The following is a 22745-nucleotide window of genomic DNA, read 5'->3' on the forward strand; positions in this document are numbered from 1 at the left end:
ATAAAAATTTGAGTGATTTTGAAATCCTGGTTTAGTAATATTAAATTATATGCATCCCAATCTTTAATTCCTGCTTGATAGGCTTTTAACTGTACGTGCCATTGAGTGTGGGCAGGCCAAAGTATGTCGGAGAAACCACGTCCAGTTTCTTCTTTCAGCGCGATGCTATTTTATACAGCCTCATCCGAGTCACAATAAAAATTTTAGTGATTTTGAAATCCTGGTTTAGTAATATTAAATTATATGCATCCCAATCTTTAATTCCTGCTTGATAGGCTTTTAACTGTACGTGCCATTGAGTGTGGGTAGCAACTCTTTCCATTACCAACGATATTGAAACACCTCCCTCTTTCCAACAGTCTCGCCACATGATGTCTCCCTGCCCTCCGACTCCCAATCATCATCTCTCCACACCTGAAGCTCTCTCGACATCTACCCCCTCCTCTCCCTCTGTGCACGTGGTGTTCCCCTCTCTTCCTGCCCATTCTGCCTTCTCACTAGGATTTGTTTTCCTCTCGTTTAAGTTACCCGTTTGCTCGAGCGAATGTACCCTTAATTCAGCTGTAAAGAATATCACACAATGCTTTGTTTTCGTCATTGTATTTTTACCGCGGCTCCTTTGATGTGCGTACATTTGCCATCAGCCACTTAGCCACTTTGTGTGCGCGCGCCGCCTCTGCTGCCAGGCTTCAGCACACCAGGCTGCACAACCCCTCACCCCCAGTCACTTCATCCGCGCCCACTTCGCACGCGCTCTGCAGGTCATAAACAGGACCATCTGCTCCACTCCCAGCGCTGCATGACCGTCTTCAAAGCAAGCTTGTAACACGAGCTGCTCTCAGACGTTCCAAGACACACACTTTTCATGCTTCTTAGGTCGATAACATGAGCCCCGTTGCCTTGACACACACTGCCCTCACACACACAAGTTACTGTCACACACACAATGCTCTCAGACACAGGCTGCTCACACACACAGGCACTGTTCACACACAGGCACTGTTCACACACAGGCACTGTTCAAACACACACAGACACTGCTCACACACACACAGACGATGCTCACACACACAGGCACTGCGCACGCACACCAGCACTGCGCGCACACACAGCCAAGGGTGCCAGGGGAAACGTATAAATAGGGATGGTTTTAAAAGAAATTTGCACTTGTTGTGCCTTTCTGCCCTCTGCATCACCACATCATCACTCAGCACCACCACATTATCACTCAGCACCACCACATCATCACTCAGCGCTACCCCAGCATCATTCAGCATCACCACATCATCACTCAGCGCCACCACATTATCACTCAGCACCACCACATCATCACTCAGTGCTACCCCAGCATCATTCAGCATCACCACATTATCACTCAGCACCACCACATTATCACTCAGCACCACCACATTATCACTCAGCAGCACAACATCACTCAGCACCACCACAGCACTACTCAGCACCACCCCAGCATCACTCAGCACCATCCCAGTATCACTCAGCACCACCACAGCACCACTCAGCACCACCACAGCACCACTCAGCACCACCCCAGCACCACTCAGCACCACCCCAGCACCACTCAGCACCACCCCAGCATCACTCAGCACCATCCCAGTATCGCTCAGCACCACCACAGCACCACTCAGCACCACCACAGCACCACTCAGCACCACCACATTATCACTCAGCACCACAACATCACTCAGCACCACCACAGCACCACTCAGCACCACCACAGCACCACTCAGCACCACCCCAGCACCACTCAGCACCACCCCAGCACCACTCAGCACCACCCCAGCATCACTCAGCACCATCCCAGTATCGCTCAGCACCACCACAGCACCACTCAGCACCACCACAGCACCACTCAGCACCACCACATTATCACTCAGCACCACAACATCACTCAGCACCACCACAGCACCACTCAGCACCACCCCAGCATCACTCAGCACCATCCCAGTATCACTCAGCACCATCCCAGTATCACTCAGCACCATCCCAGTATCACTCAGCACCATCCCAGTATCACTCAGCACCATCCCAGTATCACTCAGCACCATCCCAGTATCACTCAGCACCACCCCAGCACCACTCAGCACCACCACAGCACCACTCAGCACCACCACAGCACCACTCAGCACCACCCCAGCATCACTCAGCACCACCCCAGCATCACTCAGCACCATCCCAGTATCACTCAGCACCACCACAGCACCACTCAGCACCACCACATTATCACTCAGCACCACCACATTATCACTCAGCACCACCACAGCACCACTCAGCACCACCACAGAATCACTCAGCACCAATACAGCATCACACAGCACCACTCGGCACCACCCCAGCATCACTCAGCACCATCCCAGTATCACTCAGCACCACAACAGCACCACTCGGCATCACCACAGCACCACTCGGCACCACCACAGCACCACTCAGCACCACCACAGCACCACTCAGCCCCACCCCAGCATCAATCTGCGCAACCATTCAACAAAAACTGGTTCAAATATGTTCAAGCTTTATTACAAATGTCACAAAAAGATGTTAATGTTTCACTTCTGTTCTTGTTAATATAGCTCCATACTCAGCTGGTCTAAAAAGAAAACATTACTTTTTATTCTTGCTCGCAGAAAAACCACACACAACAACACCCACAACCACACACCCAACCACACCACACACACAACCCCACACACACAACCCCACACACACAACCCCACCACCATACACGCATAGAACCACTCACACATACAACCACTCACACATACAACCACTCACACATACAACCACTCACACATACAACCACTCACACATACAACCACTCACACATACAACCACTCACACATACAACCACTCACACATACAACCACTCACACATACAACCACTCACACATACAACCACTCACACATACAACCACCCACACATACAACCACTCACACATACAACCACTCACACATACAACCACTCACACATACAACCACCCACACATACAACCACCCACACATACAACCACCCACACATACAACCACACACAACTGCACACACACATCTATTCCCCTCACTCTCTCTATCTATCGCCCTCACTCTATCTATCGCCCTCACTCTATCTATCGCCCTCACTCTATCTATCGCCCTCACTCTATCTATCGCCCTCACTCTATCTATCGCCCTCACTCTATCTATCGCCCTCACTCTATCTATCGCCCTCACTCTATCTATCGCCCTCACTCTATCTATCGCCCTCACTCTCTCTATCGCCCTCACTCTCTCTATCGCCCTCACTCTCTCTATCGCCCTCACTCTCTCTATCGCCCTCACTCTCTCTATCGCCCTCACTCTCTCTATCGCCCTCACTCTCTCTATCGCCCTCACTCTCTCTATCGCCCTCACTCTCTCTATCGCCCTCACTCTCTCTATCGCCCTCACTCTCTCTATCGCCCTCACTCTCTCTATCGCCCTCACTCTCTCTATCGCCCTCACTCTCTCTATCGCCCTCACTCTCTCTATCGCCCTCACTCTCTCTATCGCCCTCACTCTCTCTATCGCCCTCACTCTATCTATCGCCCTCACTCTATCTATCGCCCTCACTCTATCTATCGCCCTCACTCTATCTATCGCCCTCACTCTATCTATCGCCCTCACTCTATCTATCGCCCTCACTCTATCTATCGCCCTCACTCTATCTATCGCCCTCACTCTATCTATCGCCCTCACTCTATCTATCGCCCTCACTCTATCTATCGCCCTCACTCTATCTATCGCCCTCACTCTATCTATCGCCCTCACTCTATCTATCGCCCTCACTCTATCTATCGCCCTCACTCTCTATCAATCTATCTATCTATCTATCGCCCTCACTCTCTATCTATCGCCCTCACTCTCTATCTATCGCCCTCACTCTCTATCTATCGCCCTCACTCTCTATCTATCGCCCTCACTCTCTATCTATCGCCCTCACTCTCTATCTATCGCCCTCACTCTCTATCTATTCCCCTCACTCTCTATCAATCTATCTATCTATCTATCGCCCTCACTCTCTATCAATCTATCTATCTATCTATCGCCCTCACTCTATCTATCGCCCTCACTCTATCTATCGCCCTCACTCTATCTATCGCCCTCACTCTATCTATCGCCCTCACTCTATCTATCGCCCTCACTCTCTATCAATCTATCTATCTATCGCCCTCACTCTCTATCTATCGCCCTCACTCTCTATCTATCGCCCTCACTCTCTATCTATCGCCCTCACTCTCTATCTATCGCCCTCACTCTCTATCTATCGCCCTCACTCTCTATCTATTCCCCTCACTCTCTATCAATCTATCTATCTATCTATCGCCCTCACTCTCTATCAATCTATCTATCTATCTATCGCCCTCACTCTCTATCAATCTATCTATCTATCTATCGCCCTCACTCTCTATCAATCTATCTATCTATCTATCGCCCTCACTCTCTATCAATCTATCTATCTATCTATCGTACTCTCTATCTATCGTACTCTCTATCTATCGTACTCTCTATCTATCGTACTCTCTATCTATCTATCTATCTATCTATCTATCTATCTATCTATCTATCTATCTATCTATCGTACTCTCTATCTATCGTACTCTCTATCTATCGTACTCTCTATCTATCGTACTCTCTATCTATCGTACTCTCTATCTATCGTACTCTCTATCTATCGTACTCTCTATCTATCGTACTCTCTATCTATCGTACTCTCTATCTATCGTACTCTCTATCTATCGTACTCTCTATCTATCGTACTCTCTATCTATCGTACTCTCTATCTATCGTACTCTCTATCTATCGTACTCTCTATCTATCGTACTCTCTATCTATCGTACTCTCTATCTATCGTACTCTCTATCTATCGTACTCTCTATCTATCGTACTCTCTATCTATCGTACTCTCTATCTATCGTACTCTCTATCTATCGTACTCTCTATCTATCGTACTCTCTATCTATCGTACTCTCTATCTATCGTACTCTCTATCTATCGTACTCTCTATCTATCGTACTCTCTATCTATCGTACTCTCTATCTATCGCCCTCACTCTCTATCTATCGCCCTCACTCTCTATCTATCGCCCTCACTCTCTATCTATCGCCCTCACTCTCTATCTATCGCCCTCACTCTCTATCTATCGCCCTCACTCTCTATCTATCGCCCTCACTCTCTATCTATCGCCCTCACTCTCTATCTATCGCCCTCACTCTCTATCTATCGCCCTCACTCTCTATCTATCGCCCTCACTCTCTATCTATCGCCCTCACTCTCTATCTATCGCCCTCACTCTCTATCTATCGCCCTCACTCTCTATCTATCGCCCTCACTCTCTATCTATCGCCCTCACTCTCTATCTATCGCCCTCACTCTCTATCTATCGCCCTCACTCTCTATCTATCGCCCTCACTCTCTATCTATCGCCCTCACTCTCTATCTATCGCCCTCACTCTCTATCTATCGCCCTCACTCTCTCTATCGCCCTCACTCTATCTATCGCCCTCACTCTATCTATCGCCCTCACTCTCTATCTATCGCCCTCACTCTCTATCTATCGCCCTCACTCTCTATCTATCGCCCTCACTCTCTATCTATCGCCCTCACTCTCTATCTATCGCCCTCACTCTCTATCTATCGCCCTCACTCTCTATCTATCGCCCTCACTCTATCTATCGCCCTCACTCTCTATCTATCGCCCTCACTCTCTATCTATCGCCCTCACTCTCTCTATCGCCCTCACTCTCTATCTATCGCCCTCACTCTCTATCTATCGCCCTCACTCTCTATCTATCGCCCTCACTCTCTCTATCGCCCTCACTCTCTCTATCGCCCTCACTCTCTCTATCGCCCTCACTCTCTCTATCGCCCTCACTCTCTCTATCGCCCTCACTCTCTCTATCGCCCTCACTCTCTCTATCGCCCTCACTCTCTCTATCGCCCTCACTCTCTCTATCGCCCTCACTCTCTCTATCGCCCTCACTCTCTCTATCGCCCTCACTCTCTCTATCGCCCTCACTCTCTCTATCGCCCTCACTCTATCTATCGCCCTCACTCTATCTATCGCCCTCACTCTATCTATCGCCCTCACTCTATCTATCGCCCTCACTCTATCTATCGCCCTCACTCTATCTATCGCCCTCACTCTATCGCCGTCACTCTATCTATCGCCGTCACTCTATCTATCGCCGTCACTCTATCTATCGCCGTCACTCTGTCTATCTATCTATCGCCCTCTATCTATCTATCGCTCCACCACAGCATCACTCAGGGGCACCACAGCATCACTCAGCACCACCACAGCATCAATCAGCACTACCACAGCATCACTGGTTCAAATATGTTCTCTCAATGTTTGAAGCTTTATTGCAAATGTCACAAAAAAATGGTAATATTTCACTTCTGTTCTTGGATTTTAGTCACTGAACATAATCTTCACAACAGTTATTTACAAAAGTTTAAGCTATTGCCATTACAAATTACAATCACTTTTATTTAAGTATTCATTATTTAAAAAACTTAAAAGCCAATGTTAATTGTAATATCAATAAATCTAAGTAAAGGCAGTACAAAACATGTGACATTACAAATACTAAAAGTGTCACATAGGCTAAAGTTAAAAGTATTGGCATTGTAAATCACAAAACAAATATAAAATGTCATTTACAAAACCAATAGCTCCAACTTTCCTACTGCGAGACCTATTGGCAACGCCAGTGCTTGTTGTTAGGATATGTCTCAGTCAGAATCTTTTTTTTGTATGGTCACATGGTCTATAGAGGTCTTTTTCTCTTTGCGGGAGCAATACTAATGAAGAAATTGAAACTTTATCATAATGAGTAAATTGTCTATTCTCTCCTGGAATACTAATGATTTGCGGACCAGTCCCAGAAAAAATAACATCATGCAATATCTTCGAGACTCAAGTGCGCAGATTATAGTACTCCAGGAGACACATTTGACTGAACCAGAAATACAGATACTGATTAGGAGGAACAGATGGGTTGATGTTTGCATAGAGACGTCACAAGCAACACACACTAGAGGCGTGGCAATTTTATTTAGAAAATCTATTAAAGCGAGAATGCTTTCGAATCTTGTAGATCCAGGAGGACGATGGGCAATAGTGTCAGCCATAATATATGGGGCCCCAATAACTATAGTGGGATCAGGATGATCCAACAGCTTTGAAGACCGTCTTTTCACACTTATATTCGTTGCCTGATCCAGTTATCCTAGCAGGTGATTTTAACATAGTTCTAGATCCCTTAGTGGATAAATCACCGTCTAATAGAGCTAAAGTTTTGTTCAAAACTAGGGCATACTTGCAAGAGAATATGAAGCAGTTAGGATATAATAATATCTGAAGATCAATGCATGGACAATAAAGAGGTATTACTTTTCGAAATTACAGGTTTCACCACCAATCACGAATCGATTTCATCCTGATTAGTCAATCCTTAGTTCACCTGGTTAAATTAGTATCCCACCTACCGTTTCATCTCTCTGACCATGCAGCAATCCTTTTAGATTTGGAAGGGTTTCCGAAAAATCAATCAAATAATTGGTCATTCGATCGATTATTATTGTCATGAACTAACATTACTGATGCCCTAAAGATAGAGGTCCAGTTTTTTCTGGATGACAATATAGGATCCGCTTCTCCCAGTGTTATATGGGATACACTTAAGGCCTTTTTAAGGGGTCAGATAAAGAACAAAGTATCATATAAGAACAGAATTTACAGAGAAGCAGTGACCTCATTGGAACTAGAGCTGGATAATCTTCAAGCAGATATTTCTAGGTACCCTGATGCCTGCGCCACTACGGTTCAGGAGAAGCAGAACAAAGTGACCATCTTGAAAGGAGAGTTAAGCTCGATATTAAATGCTAGGGTTCAAGAGAGATGGGAAGCCAGTAAGTTGGCACATTTTGAATACGGCGAAGGTGGCGGTAAATTGCTGGCATGGAAAACAAAGACCGAGTTGGTGCGTAATAATATTAACTCTCATGTCTGATGGTAATACATTCTCTACTGATATAGATATTAGGAGAACGCTCCGTGATTTCTTCAGCAATATTTATTGTGAGGATAATAATGTAGAGCCAAAGCAGGCTGAAGATTGGCTTGCGGGAGTTTCTCTTCCTGCTTTGACATCAGAACAAAGTAATAAATTGGAAGATCCGATCTCACAAGAGGAAGTCAGGGTAGCTGTAGCCAATAGTAAAAAAGGCAGGGCATCAGGACCACATGGATTGCCATCTGAAATCTACAAGGCTTTGATTCCAACGATTATTCCATTTTTGACTGACCTTTTTAATAAGATCCTCCTTGAAGGTATGCCCCCACCTAAATCATGGGATAATGCACCAATTACATTGATCTTAAAACCAGGAAAATCAGCATTAAATTGCGGTCTTACAGACCAATCTCCATTTTAAATACAGATTACAAGATTTTCACCTCTGTACTTGCAAATAGGTTAGGGGCGGTAGCAACAAACATCTTGCATACAGATCAAAAGGGGTTTGTAAGGGGGCGTCAGCTGTTTGAGTTGACCTACGACCTCATAGGTGCTATCGATATGGCGACGGTGACATCATTACCTCTAGCCGTAATGACCTTGGATACCACCAAGGCCTTCGATAGAGTTAATTGGGTGTATCTATCGGAGGTCTTGGAAAAATTCAATTTTGGCAACAAATTTAGACGTACAGTTAAACTCCTGTATAAAAATCCATCAGCATCAATACTTGTCAATGGAGAACTATCAGACCCATTTAATATCACTCGGGGTACCCGCCAGGGCTGCCCCCTCTCCCCTCTCTTATTTGATCTTTATATAGAGCCCTTTGCTCAAAAGATCCGAGACAATAGTAACATCAAGTCTTTTGTGTTTGATGGATGGGAGAGGAAGGTCGCCTTATATGCGGATGATCTTCTTATTTTTACATCAGAGTTACGATCGGCATTCCCAACAGTAATTACGTTGGCTAAAGAGTTTGGAGCAGTATCAGGTTATGAAGTCAATGAAGACAAGACAGATATTATGGCCTGGAATGACCCCGAGCCCGTGGCAGGAGCCCAGACAAGTTCAGTCCTTCGATATCTAGGCCTGAATATATATAAAAACACAGACGAGATAGTTCCAGCAAATTTCTCGCTTATAGCTAAAGAATGCCGCAGACAAATGAAATCATGGTCTACACTCCCACTATCCCTATTGGGTAGATCTAACGTAATTAAAATGATGATCTTGCCTAAGATTACATTTTTATTTAATACCATCCCTCTTTTTTTTAATCCCATTATGATAGCTAAGCTCCAAGGTGATATACGCTCCTTTATTTGGGATAACCGCAACCCGAGAATTGCCTGGAAGAAGATCAGGCGACGTAGAGAGAAGGGAGGTTTGTCAGCCCCGGACCTACAACTCTACGGGTGGGCCTTTCAAATGTCCCATATTAGGATGTTGTTGAAATCCCCTATAAATTTGGCTTGTGGACACATGTTTGCTGCATTACTAAGAGGAGAAAGGGTGGCTGATCATGAATTTTTGTTTAAATTTGGGGATCCTAAGTTTTTTAAGAAAATAAAATTAAAGTTACTTAGAGATTCATGTAGAACATGGGCTAAACTTAGGCGTACCATAAGAATGGACTACTATTCTGGTAAAGCTCCATTACGGAACTCTCCTGGCACCCCGAGTTGGCTTTTAGATAGTCTTGCAACACCTTTACGTGAGTCAGGTATGGTAGTCTGGGGGGATATCTTTGTTGAGGGAAGCCTATTGCCATGTGAGGTATTGAAATCAAAAGTGGGGTCTCGGCTCTCTAGGTTCAAATACCTTCAAATGCAAAGTTGGGCGCATGCATGGCCCTCTGTTAAAGGCAGATTTCAGCTGGGAAGGGACAGCACACTGGTGTCTCTCCTAACAGATAGGCTCCCATTCAAGAAAGAAGTCTCAAGCTGGTACAATCTTTTACTGGATGAAGTCGAGGGCAAGTTCCTACTACCAGAACAGCTGTGGTCTACACATATAACCGATATCAGCGTGGAGAATATGTGGTATGAATCTTTTAAAATCATGTGGAACATTGTAAAACCATCTTGGTTACGCCGAAACCACTTGTTTACATTACATAGGGCCTACTATTCACCTCAACGTCAATCGAAGTTCACGGACAATTCGCCGGTTTTATGCCCTAAATGTGGTTTGGCAGAGGCCTCGGATTTACATATGTTCTTAGATTGCCCACTTCTAACATCATTTTGGGACTCTGTTTCTATTTCAATATCCAACTCTCTGGGATCCCAACTAATCTTATGTCCTGCTCTTGTTATTTTTGGTATTTCTCCGGAGTTTCATGGCCCAGCAAAAAATTTACTTTTCTTTTGTATTTTTTTGGCAAGGAGGGAAATATGTAAGAAATGGAAATACCCTTTACCTCCAACCTTGCTGGACTGGCGAATGTCAGTACTACAAACATCAAAGATGGACATTTTAAGATCAGGAAACCAATGCAAGAGAAACTTTTGGAGACTACTAAATTGGTAACTGGTTTTGCTTTGTCTTGGGGTTTTTTTTGTTGTTTTTTTTTTCCCCAAGGTCCAATGATTACGCTGCTTGGCACCCTCTTTTCTTTTACTTGACTATACTCAATATATTGTAAGCAATATACAATTGGGTATATGAACGCAGCATGTGTCCCAAATGGTTGCTCCAAAGTGGCTTAGTTGGATTATGACATTACTTACTGTGGGGCAATTAGGGCGGCTTTCCTTGGAGCTCCTCCCAGTTCATCTGAGACAGTAAGCTCATTTCCACATGCTACTAGTAGATCACCAAGGGCGAAAAATGAGGACATAAAAAATAAATAAATAAATAAATAAATAAACAAATATGGTCTTATTTGTTCAGATTTCAGGACCCGGAAGAAGAGCCACTTTAGGCTCGAAATGCATCGGGCATTCCTTTGAAAAAGTGCAACAGAATATATATGTCTGTAAAATCAGCTATGCTTTCCTTCTGTTAATTTTCTCAAAATATCAGTTCTGATGTTAAATGAGTTCAAAAATGTAAACAGCTAATAACTAATAATGATGAATACAATGTTTTGATTTGTTGATAACAAAATTGTACATGTTAAAATTGTTTATTGTTTTGAAAATAGATTACAAAATCAGAGTTGAATAAAAAAACAAAAGAGTTTGCAACAGTGGTCGGGTGTGATTTCACTCGAGGTAGGGAGGTTCAGTGTCAGGTACGTGAGGACAAACGTACTACCACTGTTGCACGCATATGAGTAATTTGGAAAAAGAATAGTCAAAAATAGATCATAAAATAGAGCCTACAGGAAGGTGTGCTTCTCCTTTATATTCTCAAATATTGGAGGCAGAACAGGTCATACTGGGACATATAGGGACACACAGAGGCACGTGGGACACATGGAGTCTATGTAATTATTAGGAAAAATGGGGAAAAGAAAGGAATAGTAAAAAATAAAAAAATAACACTAAATAGTAATTTAATCACGTAGCACTTAACACTAATTTTTGCTCATAGTCGGCGCCATAATAAAATGTCCCGTTGATGAATGTAGACTTAAAAGGCAGTTCTCCCGGAGTCCTAAAGGCGGTTTTCATCGTCAGGTATGTCGGGGGGGTTCCTCAGGGGAGGGGTCGGGGTGAGGTGTTGGGTGGTGGGGAAAAAAAAAGTCCTCATAAATAGGAAAAATCACAAGCCCAGGATGGGAGAAAACGCAGAGTACGGTCATGAGTAGGTCAATAAGTATTAAAACCCTCTCCTGGAATGTGAATGGTATGGGTGAAAGGAGGAAACAATCTAGGGTCTGCGAATTTTTAAGAAACACAGATGCCCACCTTATGTTATTACAAGAGACACACCTTGAGTTGAACGTATGTAAGGCACTCTTTGAGAAACTGGGGTGGGTGCAGGAAATAGTGTGTTCCAGACAGAAGGGGGCTACTAGGGGGTTGCGATAATTGTTAGGGCAAATAGGGGGATAAGGTTGATAAAGACTGAAACAGACCAAACTGGTAGATGGATTGCGGTGGCCCTTACTATTTATAGCATCCACTACACATGTGCAGTATATTACGGCCCCAATGATGACAATCCTGGTCCTCTTTTGAAATTGGTAGTAGGTCTACTAGAGACCTCAGGTCCTGTGGTCCTGGGGGGTGATTTTAATTTGATTTTTGATTACAACTTGGATAGGACCTCAAAGGCTAAATACCATGCTCCTACTAAATCACTTTCTGTCCTGGGATCTATGATGAAAGATTTTAATTTGTTGGACGTCTGGAGGGCTAAATATGGCTCTACTAGTGGGTTCACATTTTACAGTAAGAAATATAAACACTATTCGAGAATAGATTACTTCCTGGTAGACCAACATTTGCTCACAGACATAACCTCTTTCCCATATCCCAGTGGGGCCATCAGATCATGCGGTTGTTGAAATGGTTTTTTCATTAAGCTCTAGACTCCAAGTTATCAGATGGACACTAGAGAGGACACTACTTTCAGATGATCGAGTAAAAGTAGAAGCGAGAGAAAAAACAATCGAATTTCTAAATATTAACATTGGCTCCTCCACTATTCAGACCGTGTGGGAATCATATAAGGCTTTTTACGAGGCGTGTTGAGCTCTTTAATGGCTCACAATAGGAAGATTATTACCAAAAAAAAGCAGGATGATTTGAAAGCAATTATTGAAAAAGACTCTGAATTACAAGTGGCTATTGTTTCAGATAGAGAGAGGATTCCGGAACTGGAAAAGGAGCTTTTCGATCTACAACTATCTCTTAAAGTCAGTGATGAAAAAACCATTAGGAAAAAATGGGAAACCAGTAAGCTGAAAAATTTTGAGTATGGGGAAAAGTGCGGGCCCTTCTCGCTTGGAAAGCCAGAGAAGAAAGATCCAGGAATAATAATAAAGTTTTAATGCAAAGGGAGACAGGTATATCAATTATGGAGGATGGGGGCATCAGGGAGGAAGCTAGGGGGTTCATGCAAGGCCTATATACGGAAGATAAGAGTGTTGGGATGGAGGAAGCTCAGTCTTGGTTAAGTCTGAGAAATTTACCCCAAATCTCAGAAATAGACAGGAAGTATTTAGAGAGTGAGATCACGGAAGGGGAAGTAAAAGCTCAACTCAAGAAAATGAAGCGGGGGAAAGCTGCTGGCCCAGATGGGCTACCAAGCGAAGTTTATACTGATTACTCAGAGCAATTGGTACCTGTGCTTACCATACTTTTTATTCATCTATTGATTCATGGCCACAGCATCCCCCCAACTTGGGCTGAAGCCACGATCACTCTTATCGCAAAGCCTAATAAGAACCCTAAAAAAATGGAGTCCTATAGGCCTATCTCTCTTTTGAATTCAGATTTGAAACTTTACTCAGGGATTTTGGCAACTAGGCTTGCCAAAATGATAAAATCTATAATTCACCCGGATCAAAGAGGGTTTATCCCGGGGAGGCAGCTGAATGAGCTAACCTTCCAGGTGATTGGAGCCATAGATTATGCTGAAGACAGAGGGCTGCCGTTAGCTTTAATTGCGATAGACGCGGCCAAGGCCTTTGACCAGGTAAACTGGAAATACCTGTGGGCAACTATGGCTGGGTTTGGGTTTCCTCCAATCTTTATAGAGGGTATTAAATCTTTATACCAGGATCCGAGAGCTAAAGTTTTGGTTAATAATGGCCTGTCCGACTGGTTCCAAATATCCCGCGGCACGAGACAGGGCTGCCCTTATCCTCACTTTTGTTTGACATTTATATTGAGCCTTTTCTATGTTGTATTAGGGCTGACCATGTAATTCAACCTTTTAGAATAGCAGACCTAGAGCTTAAGGCCGCTCTGTATGCAGACGACCTTCTTTTATACACCTCCAATCACGTGGACGCCATACCTAGGCTTTTTTTTTATCTAGCTGAGGAATTTAGAAGGCTTTTGGGATATCAAATAAACAGGGAGAAGGCCGAAATAATGGGTTGGAATAATAGTACGCCCATTCAGGGTGTAAAATATAAAATGAGATACTTGGGAATCAACTTGACTCAATAACTAAAAAATATATCGAAAATTAGTTGGCAGACAGTAGCAAAAGAAATTACAAAAACAATAACAAGATAGGGTAGCCTGCCATTAAATATATACGGACGAGTTAATCTCATCAAAATGTCTATACTCCCTAAATTAACGTTTCTTTATAATTCCATTCCTCTATCATTCCCACAGAAAGAGATTAAGAGCCTTCAAGGTAAGATCGGCTCCTTTATCTGGGCATGTAAATCTCCCAGGATAGCCTGGAAAAAGTTAAGGAGGGGGTTAAAAATCAGGGGTTTAGCCTTACCAGACCTACTCATGTATTGTCATGCCTTTTATTTTAAAAAATTTTGATTATTGGCTAATAAATTGGACTCAACCTCGCAGGGCCGCCTATTCCAGGCATTGCTTTACGATTTACCACAAGGACAGGAGTTTTTTTTATTCAAATTCGGCGACCAGAAATTCTATAAAAAAGTCCGCCTGAAGATCCTGCAGGCGGCCCTTAGGAATTGGGTATATGTCCGGAGAGCTCTGGGAATCCCATATTACCAAACAAATGCCCAAGTTTGGGACTCCCCGGGCACTCCGGAGTGCCTTCAGGACCAGCTGTCCCAGCCTTTAAAAACAGCAGGCGTGAGGAAATGGGGGGATCTCTGGGGCAACTCCGGTCTCATGGTTTGGGATTCTTTAGTGTCACTGACGAATGGATCTTTAACGAGATTTAAGTTTTACCAACTCTCCGCCTGGTGGTCAAGACAGACGTTACAGCGGGAGAGGGACTCTGAGATCCTTGATTCTGTCTGCAGGGGAGGAGGGTGGAAACAAGAGGTCTCAGTTTGGTACAGGGCATTAATGGGGGCAACAGGAATGTTAAACTGTGAGTTGGCGAGTCTTTGGGGTAATTTGATATCAGATAGTCCCGAAGTAACTAGTAAGATCTGGACAGATTCTTTTTCCTTGTCTCAGAGCCTAATAAAACCAGCTAATCTAAGGAGAAACCAACTGTACACGGTCTATCGGGTGTACTGGACCCCGGCTAAACTGTCCAGGGTCACACTTGAGAATTATTGTTGCCCACGCTGTAAACTCCTGGCAGCCGATGACATACATATTTTCCTAGAATGTCCAAAGATTCTTGAATACTGGAAGGAGATCGTGGATTTCCTGGGGAAGGTTTTAACAACCACTATTACATGCTCTCCGAGGTTAGTTTTTTTTGGTTTACCACCTGGTTACAACATTAATAACCATTCCTCACAATTTATATTCTATGTGATGGTTATAGCAAGGAGAGAGATCTGTAAAGAATGGAAATCAGCGGCCCCTCCCAGGTTTACTGATTGTTTACGAAACATCATAGAAGTCAGTAAGATGGACATAGCGTGCCGAGTAGAGAGCACAGACAATGTGTGGTCGGAACTGGTGGCCTGGCTATCGAGATAACAGTCCGATGATTATGCCAGAGGTCTGTGTCGGTCCTGTCCTCCCCAAGTCCGAGGTATTCCATCAGAGAACAGGGGAGTTGGACAAGGAAACAGCCTACCTCTGGGTGACCCCGGATTGCCGCACATTGAGTCCAGGGCGGTATCAATTTTGACAATGTGAAAGGCATATGGGGTTCCCATCTAGAGTATTTACTGGTGGCATATATGAGGACAAAAAAAACAAACAAAAAACTTTTAATTGTCATATTTTGAGTTGAGTACGTTGGATTGGTTTATCATTTTGATTAGTTTAGATAAAGATACTTTATTTTGCTCAACTGGTGTGGTGTCCATTCCTAGTTTTTTCACTCTGTTACTGTGTGTGATTTGTACAAATACTTTACACATTGCCTCGGAGATAATCGTGTCTGCTCGTGACAAACTACCAAGGGAGTGAGCAGGGCTATCTTAGCTGTGTAATCCCCTTACCCTGACTAGAAGAAAGCGTCCTTACTGGCATGCACCATGTCCAACTGTCAACTAGAGCCACCCATTTCTAACACTAAGTGAGTTATAGATACCAATATGAAAGACCCTGTGAGCATCCTCTAAAGTTCTTGTGTTGTTGATGAAACTGGTGAGTAGAGGGAACTAACCTCATTGATAGTGCTGTAGCGCTATCGAACAATTGCTCAACTTTCTCATCAAAGAACCAATAGACATCGAATGACATGCCCATGAATGAAACGTGGATTTTCCCTGAGAATTCACTGAACACATCCAGGTATGTCGTCTAAGGTCATGCAGATATCCATAGAAACAGGCAACGGAATGGAGTATTCACTCCAAAAGTAAAACATACTTTGCATCATCTTAATCATAATTTACTGTGTAAGCGAAGGACCCTGCAGGACCTATGGCAATGCCAACAAGACCTGCAGACAAATTGCATTCAGGCATCAAAATGCCAAACTTGAAGTAAAAAGTACATTCTTGCCCCTAGAATCATTTCTTTTTGATCCTCTATAAGGTGGAGAAGTAGGAAAAAAATTCAGTTTGATCATGGAGGACTGCACTACAAGGCTCTCTGGGGTTGGATGTTGCTTCAAAAATGTTTATCCCCTGGCGCTGGACTGTGACTCCTTGCAAAGCACAGACTCACAGCAAAAAAAAAGGTTTAGATCAAAAAGCCAGGACTGAGCCATTGAGGGCATTGATCAACCAATGTCAGTTGGCAGCTAAAAAAGAGTGCCTGGTGAAGAACAAACAGGAGGCCCTAAAAGGTCCAAGAGGGCAGAAGACTGAGGGATCCGAAGAAACTTAAATAGCTTAAGCATAGCTATCTTGAAGATAGCCACCTGCTGCAAAGTCGACAATTGCCGGGGGAATTTGAGGTGCATCTGCTCCATGATGGGCACTGGATCTGAATCAGGCAACAAGGGCAAAGTTGGGAGGCACGACCAGCAACAGCAAGATCTCCCCCTGGATTTGTTATCTTTGGTTAGTCTTATATTTCTTTCCCAACTTGTACTTGGACTTGACGTTTGACAGCTTAGCATCTGTCCCTGACCAACTTTTGGTGCGTCACGAAACACTCGTCATATGACTAAAAGTTGTGCTTGGTCCCAAGACATCATAGGCAGATGTCAAGCGAGTCCATCCCCAACATCTGATTCTGACAGGCGTGGCATGGCTTGTAACTCAGGTTGCGAAATCCCTGCACAATGCCAAAGTTAGCTGAAGAATTTGAGAATTCAGTTTTTAAAAATTGGTAGGAGCAGAGTTTCATATCTGCTTATTCAGGTGTGGAAAAAGAGGAACTGACAAGCTTGCAAAAAAGGATTCTTCATGTAGCAGGCAGGACCTAGCCACAAGAGAAGTTGGTGGCGCCACCCGTAGGTGCGCAGGAATTACTGCAGGAATTTCCGTTGCCGGGGTAGAGTCGCAAGGTAAGCAAACTGCAATTAAAGTATCCATCAGAATAATTTGTTTAAAGTTTAGGTCATCTGAAACACTCACCGTTTGGAGGTAAGAAACTATATTTCTGTTAAGTCATGCCTTCTTTGGTTACTTCTGGATGCAATCTACACACTTTACCATTCAAGCTAGACTGTGTGCATTATATTTTTTCAGTAAATAATTGTAGGCAGTTTAAACATAATTTTTAAAAAAGATTAGAAGAACAAAGGCCACATTCAGGACTGCTCCAGGAGGAAGACTCTAGCCTCAAGAAGGAAACGGGCAGAATGTGCAGGAGATAACTCTCATAGGAGTCATCAATTGCTCTCTGACAGTTTCATACTTGGAGAATGCAACGTATGCCACCTTAGCCCCACAGGAGAGTGTGCTGGTATTGGGATGGAGGTTGAAAAACGTGTTGAATTTAATAGAAGAAAAACACCTTGCTTCGACCATTGTTAAAGTAGCCCTTAGCAGCCACTGTGCTTCATTTGAGCAACAAAATATGTTTTGACAAAAGGAGTCACTCAGATCCATCCAGATAAATGCCAAAAAGTGAAGGAGGCAAGGGGGAATGAGAAAAAAGTTGGATCAAAAAGGTCATCAATCATGGAAACCCCAGGATTTACCCAATCCTACAAAGAAGCTTCAGAAATAGGTGTCTGGGGCCTATACAGAAACCGTTCTCTGTCCCTTTACCAGTTCATCTTGCTGGCTATCATTCAGGGAACCAAGACCACTACAGACCTATTGCACAAATTAATGTGGGTACCAAAATTAAATACAAAGAGTGATGGTGAAAGAAGAAGTCTGTTATTCAACATGTGAACAAAGGTTTTAAACAAATACAGGAGACATGACCATGGGTGCGCATGCCCAAGGTAATGTAGACTTAAACTGGACAGGTATTTCTATAGCTTGGTGTGTAATATGTAACAGAATGAGAGGTCCATCATTGAAACCAGTAATATAGGCACAGGAGGGACCAAACAAGGTGCAGAGAGCAGGGGCAACACTTTGGCAAAAAGTGCCCAAGCTGAGCCAAGGAAGAAAAGGAATATGTGGTCAGTTATGCAAGTGCTAAAGACCTGGGTGCACCCAGGAAAATAGGTTTTAGTTTTGGAGTGCATTTTCTGGTCTCTTTGATGGCTTGAAAGAGCTCAGTTGAGCCGGGGTGAAAAGGGACAGTACTTACCATTAGAGTGCACTGACCATCTCATATTCTTGACATTGACTGGCAGCATTGCAAGGTCTGGGTCTACCATCTTTGCCTTGTGTCTCAAAAGTGTATTTCCCCTGGCTTCCACTGACCTCAGGAACAAATGCTTTGGGGAGTTGCATGGCAAGGGTGGAGGTTTAGTCCTGGTGGACATCTTGCCAGATGAGTGTTTAGAGTCCTGGTGCTTTTTAATGGCACTTAAGACACTGGAAGCCCTCTACATACCTTTCTGTACTACACAATTAGAACTACCTTGAAAGTGTTTCTCCTGTTGTATCCACAGAAGCCCAGTCATCTGAAGCAAAAGACACACAGACAATGGACGGAATGCAGAGCAAATCAAACATTCAACCCCCTGTCAAGAATTCTGGTTTAAATTCATTGTTCTTTTGGTCACCATGCCACCCCAGTGTAGACCCAGACATATGCAAATCAGTCTTGACCCTGTGCCTCATGGGAACAGTCAAGCCCGAACTACCAAGCCAGGTCCATCCTGGACCAGAAACAAGCATCCTGGGCCCGGTTTCGGAGCATCACCCCTCATCAGCACAGTGAGCACGGGACCCACGTCTGGGCATACCCAACGCACTTAGGGCGAGAAAGCAAAAGAGACACAGATGATGGATGGAATTATCTGAAGGTCTTAAACTTGGTGTTTGAAACCCTGAGCTCAATACACCGGATCTCAAGAATCTATAAGACAGCATTTAAGATGGTGACATCGACCCCCTGAGGAGCAAGATGCTGGTAAGAGGCAATTCTGGTCCTATCATTGTCAAACGAGAAACAAAACAAATATTCCTGCAAAGCAGACACGGACAATTACATTTTACACAGCTATTATTTTATAATTACGAACCTACCTGCTTTTAGACTGATTGTAGGAGACATGCATGCTAGATGCTTTCCTGAAGGAGAGGACTTAATTCATGTGTCCTGGGGGTGTCCTAAAGTGAGAGCAAATTGGGGAGGGATCGTAGCTAAATTTAAGAAAATGAATCTACAGAACTGACCCTTCACCACCTAGGGCACCACTAGGACATGTCTGGAAGGTTCCCTCTCATGTGAGATGTTTTAAAGTCCTGGCTTCACTTCAATCCTGAGGATTGATAGGCAGGTTAGAGACCTCATCTTCTGCAATGATGCAGAAAACACCTATGCAACACTAATCCAATCCCTTATATGTCCCAAAGATATCTGGTACCCTTTGAGGCAATACTCATCACAGAGACATGATCAATTATGGTGCCTGGCTGATTCACTGCTTGATCTCCTGTAGCGCAAATATGCTCTTGTCATCGAATGAGTAACACTATGCATTTGCTTGATGTACATCTGAGCTCACGCACGTGGCGACTTTTTTTTCTATGACAAAAATGACTATGGTAATTTGCTACAGTGTTGCATCAGTTCTCCCTTCCAGAATACATTTCATTAATGTTCTATGGTGATAAACACTAAAACGTAAAATATATATTTTCGCTTCCACTGCCACAAATATCTTTAGCACTCACGACTGGGTGTGACTACGTGAGGGTAGATTCACGGTTTAATCCAAAGTAGAAAGAAAAAAAACCAGCAGTCTCTGGTAGGAAGAAAAAAACTTGTTTAATTCTTCACGAGTTACACAGACCAGTTTCGGGCCGCACCATTGTCAATTTTAGCGAAGGCCCACCATGTTACACCACTATATACAAGTTCATTGGTTCTTTTCTGATCACATGACAATTGATACATTCAACAAAGGACTACACTCTTATATTTACATAGTAAATGTATTAATGTGGCCGCCATTTTTTAAAAGTTCCGCCATCGTAATATTCTCAATTTAAAAAGAGACTATTTCTGGTTTTATATTTTGCATCCACATTCAGTCATTACTTTAGTTTTATGATAAACTACATTGCCAAGTAGATTATAAAATATCAGTCATACATATTGATAACACAGTTGCATTTTGTGTTATAACCACATTCAAATGATTCTAATATCCAATTTGCTATAATATAATGATTTATATATCAATGTGTTCATGGCCTCACTTGTATCCATTTCATTGTCATTCTATTACCAGGGAATTGTTATCCTAATACACATTAATTTTTATTCAGGTCCTAATTGGATAAATGATACATAAGATACAATTTCTTCAGAATTATTCAGGCTTATGTTTTTAAAGAAATTTTCAAAGAGTATCATTGATTAAAAAAACGAATCTAAATAGAAAGAAAAAAAGTGCCAGTTATACTTATCTAATCATGCTACGAGGAATTATTATCTCCTCTTTAAATGTTCATATAATATTATATCCAATGCAGGAGGCCTATGTCTATGCCCTTGGATTATTTCTACGATGTTCATCCTAGATGTACTGCTAATTCTTCCATGCTTCGGCTAACAGAGCTTTTGTTTGGAAATCTAGTACATAACGAGACTCCAATCTTCCTAATTTAGTTTCTCTGTCTCCTCCCCTTTCTAGTTTAGGTACATCGTCTATACAAAATAATTTTAGTAAATGTCTGTCGCTGTTGTGGTGTGATTCGAAATGCCTTGCCACCGGGTAGGTGAAATCCCTATTCGCTATGGCTCTTGCATGTTCAAGGATACTCTGCTTCGTTTTGTGTATGGTACTCCCTATGTATTTAAGTTGGCAGGGGCAGATTAAACAATAAATTGTATCCGAGGGATTACAGTTCAGAAATGTGTTAATCTTTTTTGGGTATTTATTTGTCCCAGTACCTCATATGTTAATTCTTGTCTGCTATTTTTACACGCTTTACATTTGTTGAACAGGAAAAATCCCACAGTGACTTATTTTAGATCCTCTGGAACCCGAGATGAAAAGACTATGTACTACCTGGTCCTTAATGGACCTCCTTTCCTATAGGTTATACAAGGGTGATCTTGTATATTCCGGTCCAATAAGAGGATCTCATTTAAGAATGTGCCAGTTTTTCTTTAGTATATTACTTATGGCACCAGAGGTCTTAGAGAAGTTAGTGATTAGACAACATTTATTTTGTGTATCTTGAATCACATTGTCTACTGGAAGACTCGGTCTTGATCTGACCACTGCTTTTGAACTTGCTCTATCCAATATTTTATTGGGATAACCCCTTGATTAAAACCGCTTTACAGCATCACTGGCTGCATCTTTGAAGACTACCTCTATTGTACAATTTCTTTTTAAGCGGAGCAGCTCTCTCTACAGTATGCTCCACTTAAGATTTGTAGGGTGACTGCTTTTTGCATATAGTATATAATTTCCTGCTGTCGGCTTTCTATAAAAGGTTGTGCATAACTTATTTTCTGTTACAAAGCCTCTTAGATCAAGAAAGTTTACATATTTAGTGCTCATTTCACCTGTAAACTTTAACACCTTCCATGCGGCCGCGATTTTGCGGAAGTGCGGCACTTCCGCAAAACGGGCGGGGCCGCGTCGGCGAATTGGCAGACGGCAGCACCAGCGAGGTAGTGCTGCCAATGGCCGACGGCAGCATGGAAGGGGCTAAATACACATTGTTGTCATTTAGATTTGTGATCTATTCATGGGCTGACTCTGTTGAACCTCTTCATAAAATGAAGAGGCCATCGATAAATCTATGCCAGCTTATTATGTGTTCTACCCACGGTTCGTTGGTCTCCGACCAGGCCACCTACTTCTTCCACCAGCCCACGAAAAGATTTGTGTAACTGTGGGCGAAGCAGGCACCCATGGCCGACCCATGCAGTTGTTTATAGAGTTGCCCCTGGAACAAAAAAGAGGTTATTAGTTCAAAAGAAGTCGGTAAACTCAAGAAGCATTTTGTTGTGTTCAGTATACTTCAAGGATCATCCTTTTAGAAAATATTTAACTGCTTTTAGACCATCTTCATTGCGTTATGGTTGTGTACAGACTAGAAAGATCAAGTACAATGATCAACATGTCTGATTCCCATGTGATGTTGGCAATTTATTGCAAGAATTCCTTTGTATCTCTGGCATAGGAATTCGAAGTAATTACTGATTTGAACAAATAATCAATATATA

General features: G+C 43.1%; 1 protein-coding gene across 2 annotated transcripts in view; it reads right to left on the reverse strand.

Moving 5' to 3' along the window:
- Nucleotides 1–22745, reverse strand: part of SMARCAD1 (SNF2 related chromatin remodeling ATPase with DExD box 1) — an 809617-nt gene that overhangs the window by 478511 nt on the left and 308361 nt on the right. The gene's annotated exons all lie outside the window — the stretch shown is intronic.

The sequence above is a fragment of the Lissotriton helveticus genome, chromosome 2_1 (genome assembly GCF_964261635.1).
Source record: "Lissotriton helveticus chromosome 2_1, aLisHel1.1, whole genome shotgun sequence".
Taxonomy (NCBI): domain Eukaryota; kingdom Metazoa; phylum Chordata; class Amphibia; order Caudata; family Salamandridae; genus Lissotriton; species Lissotriton helveticus.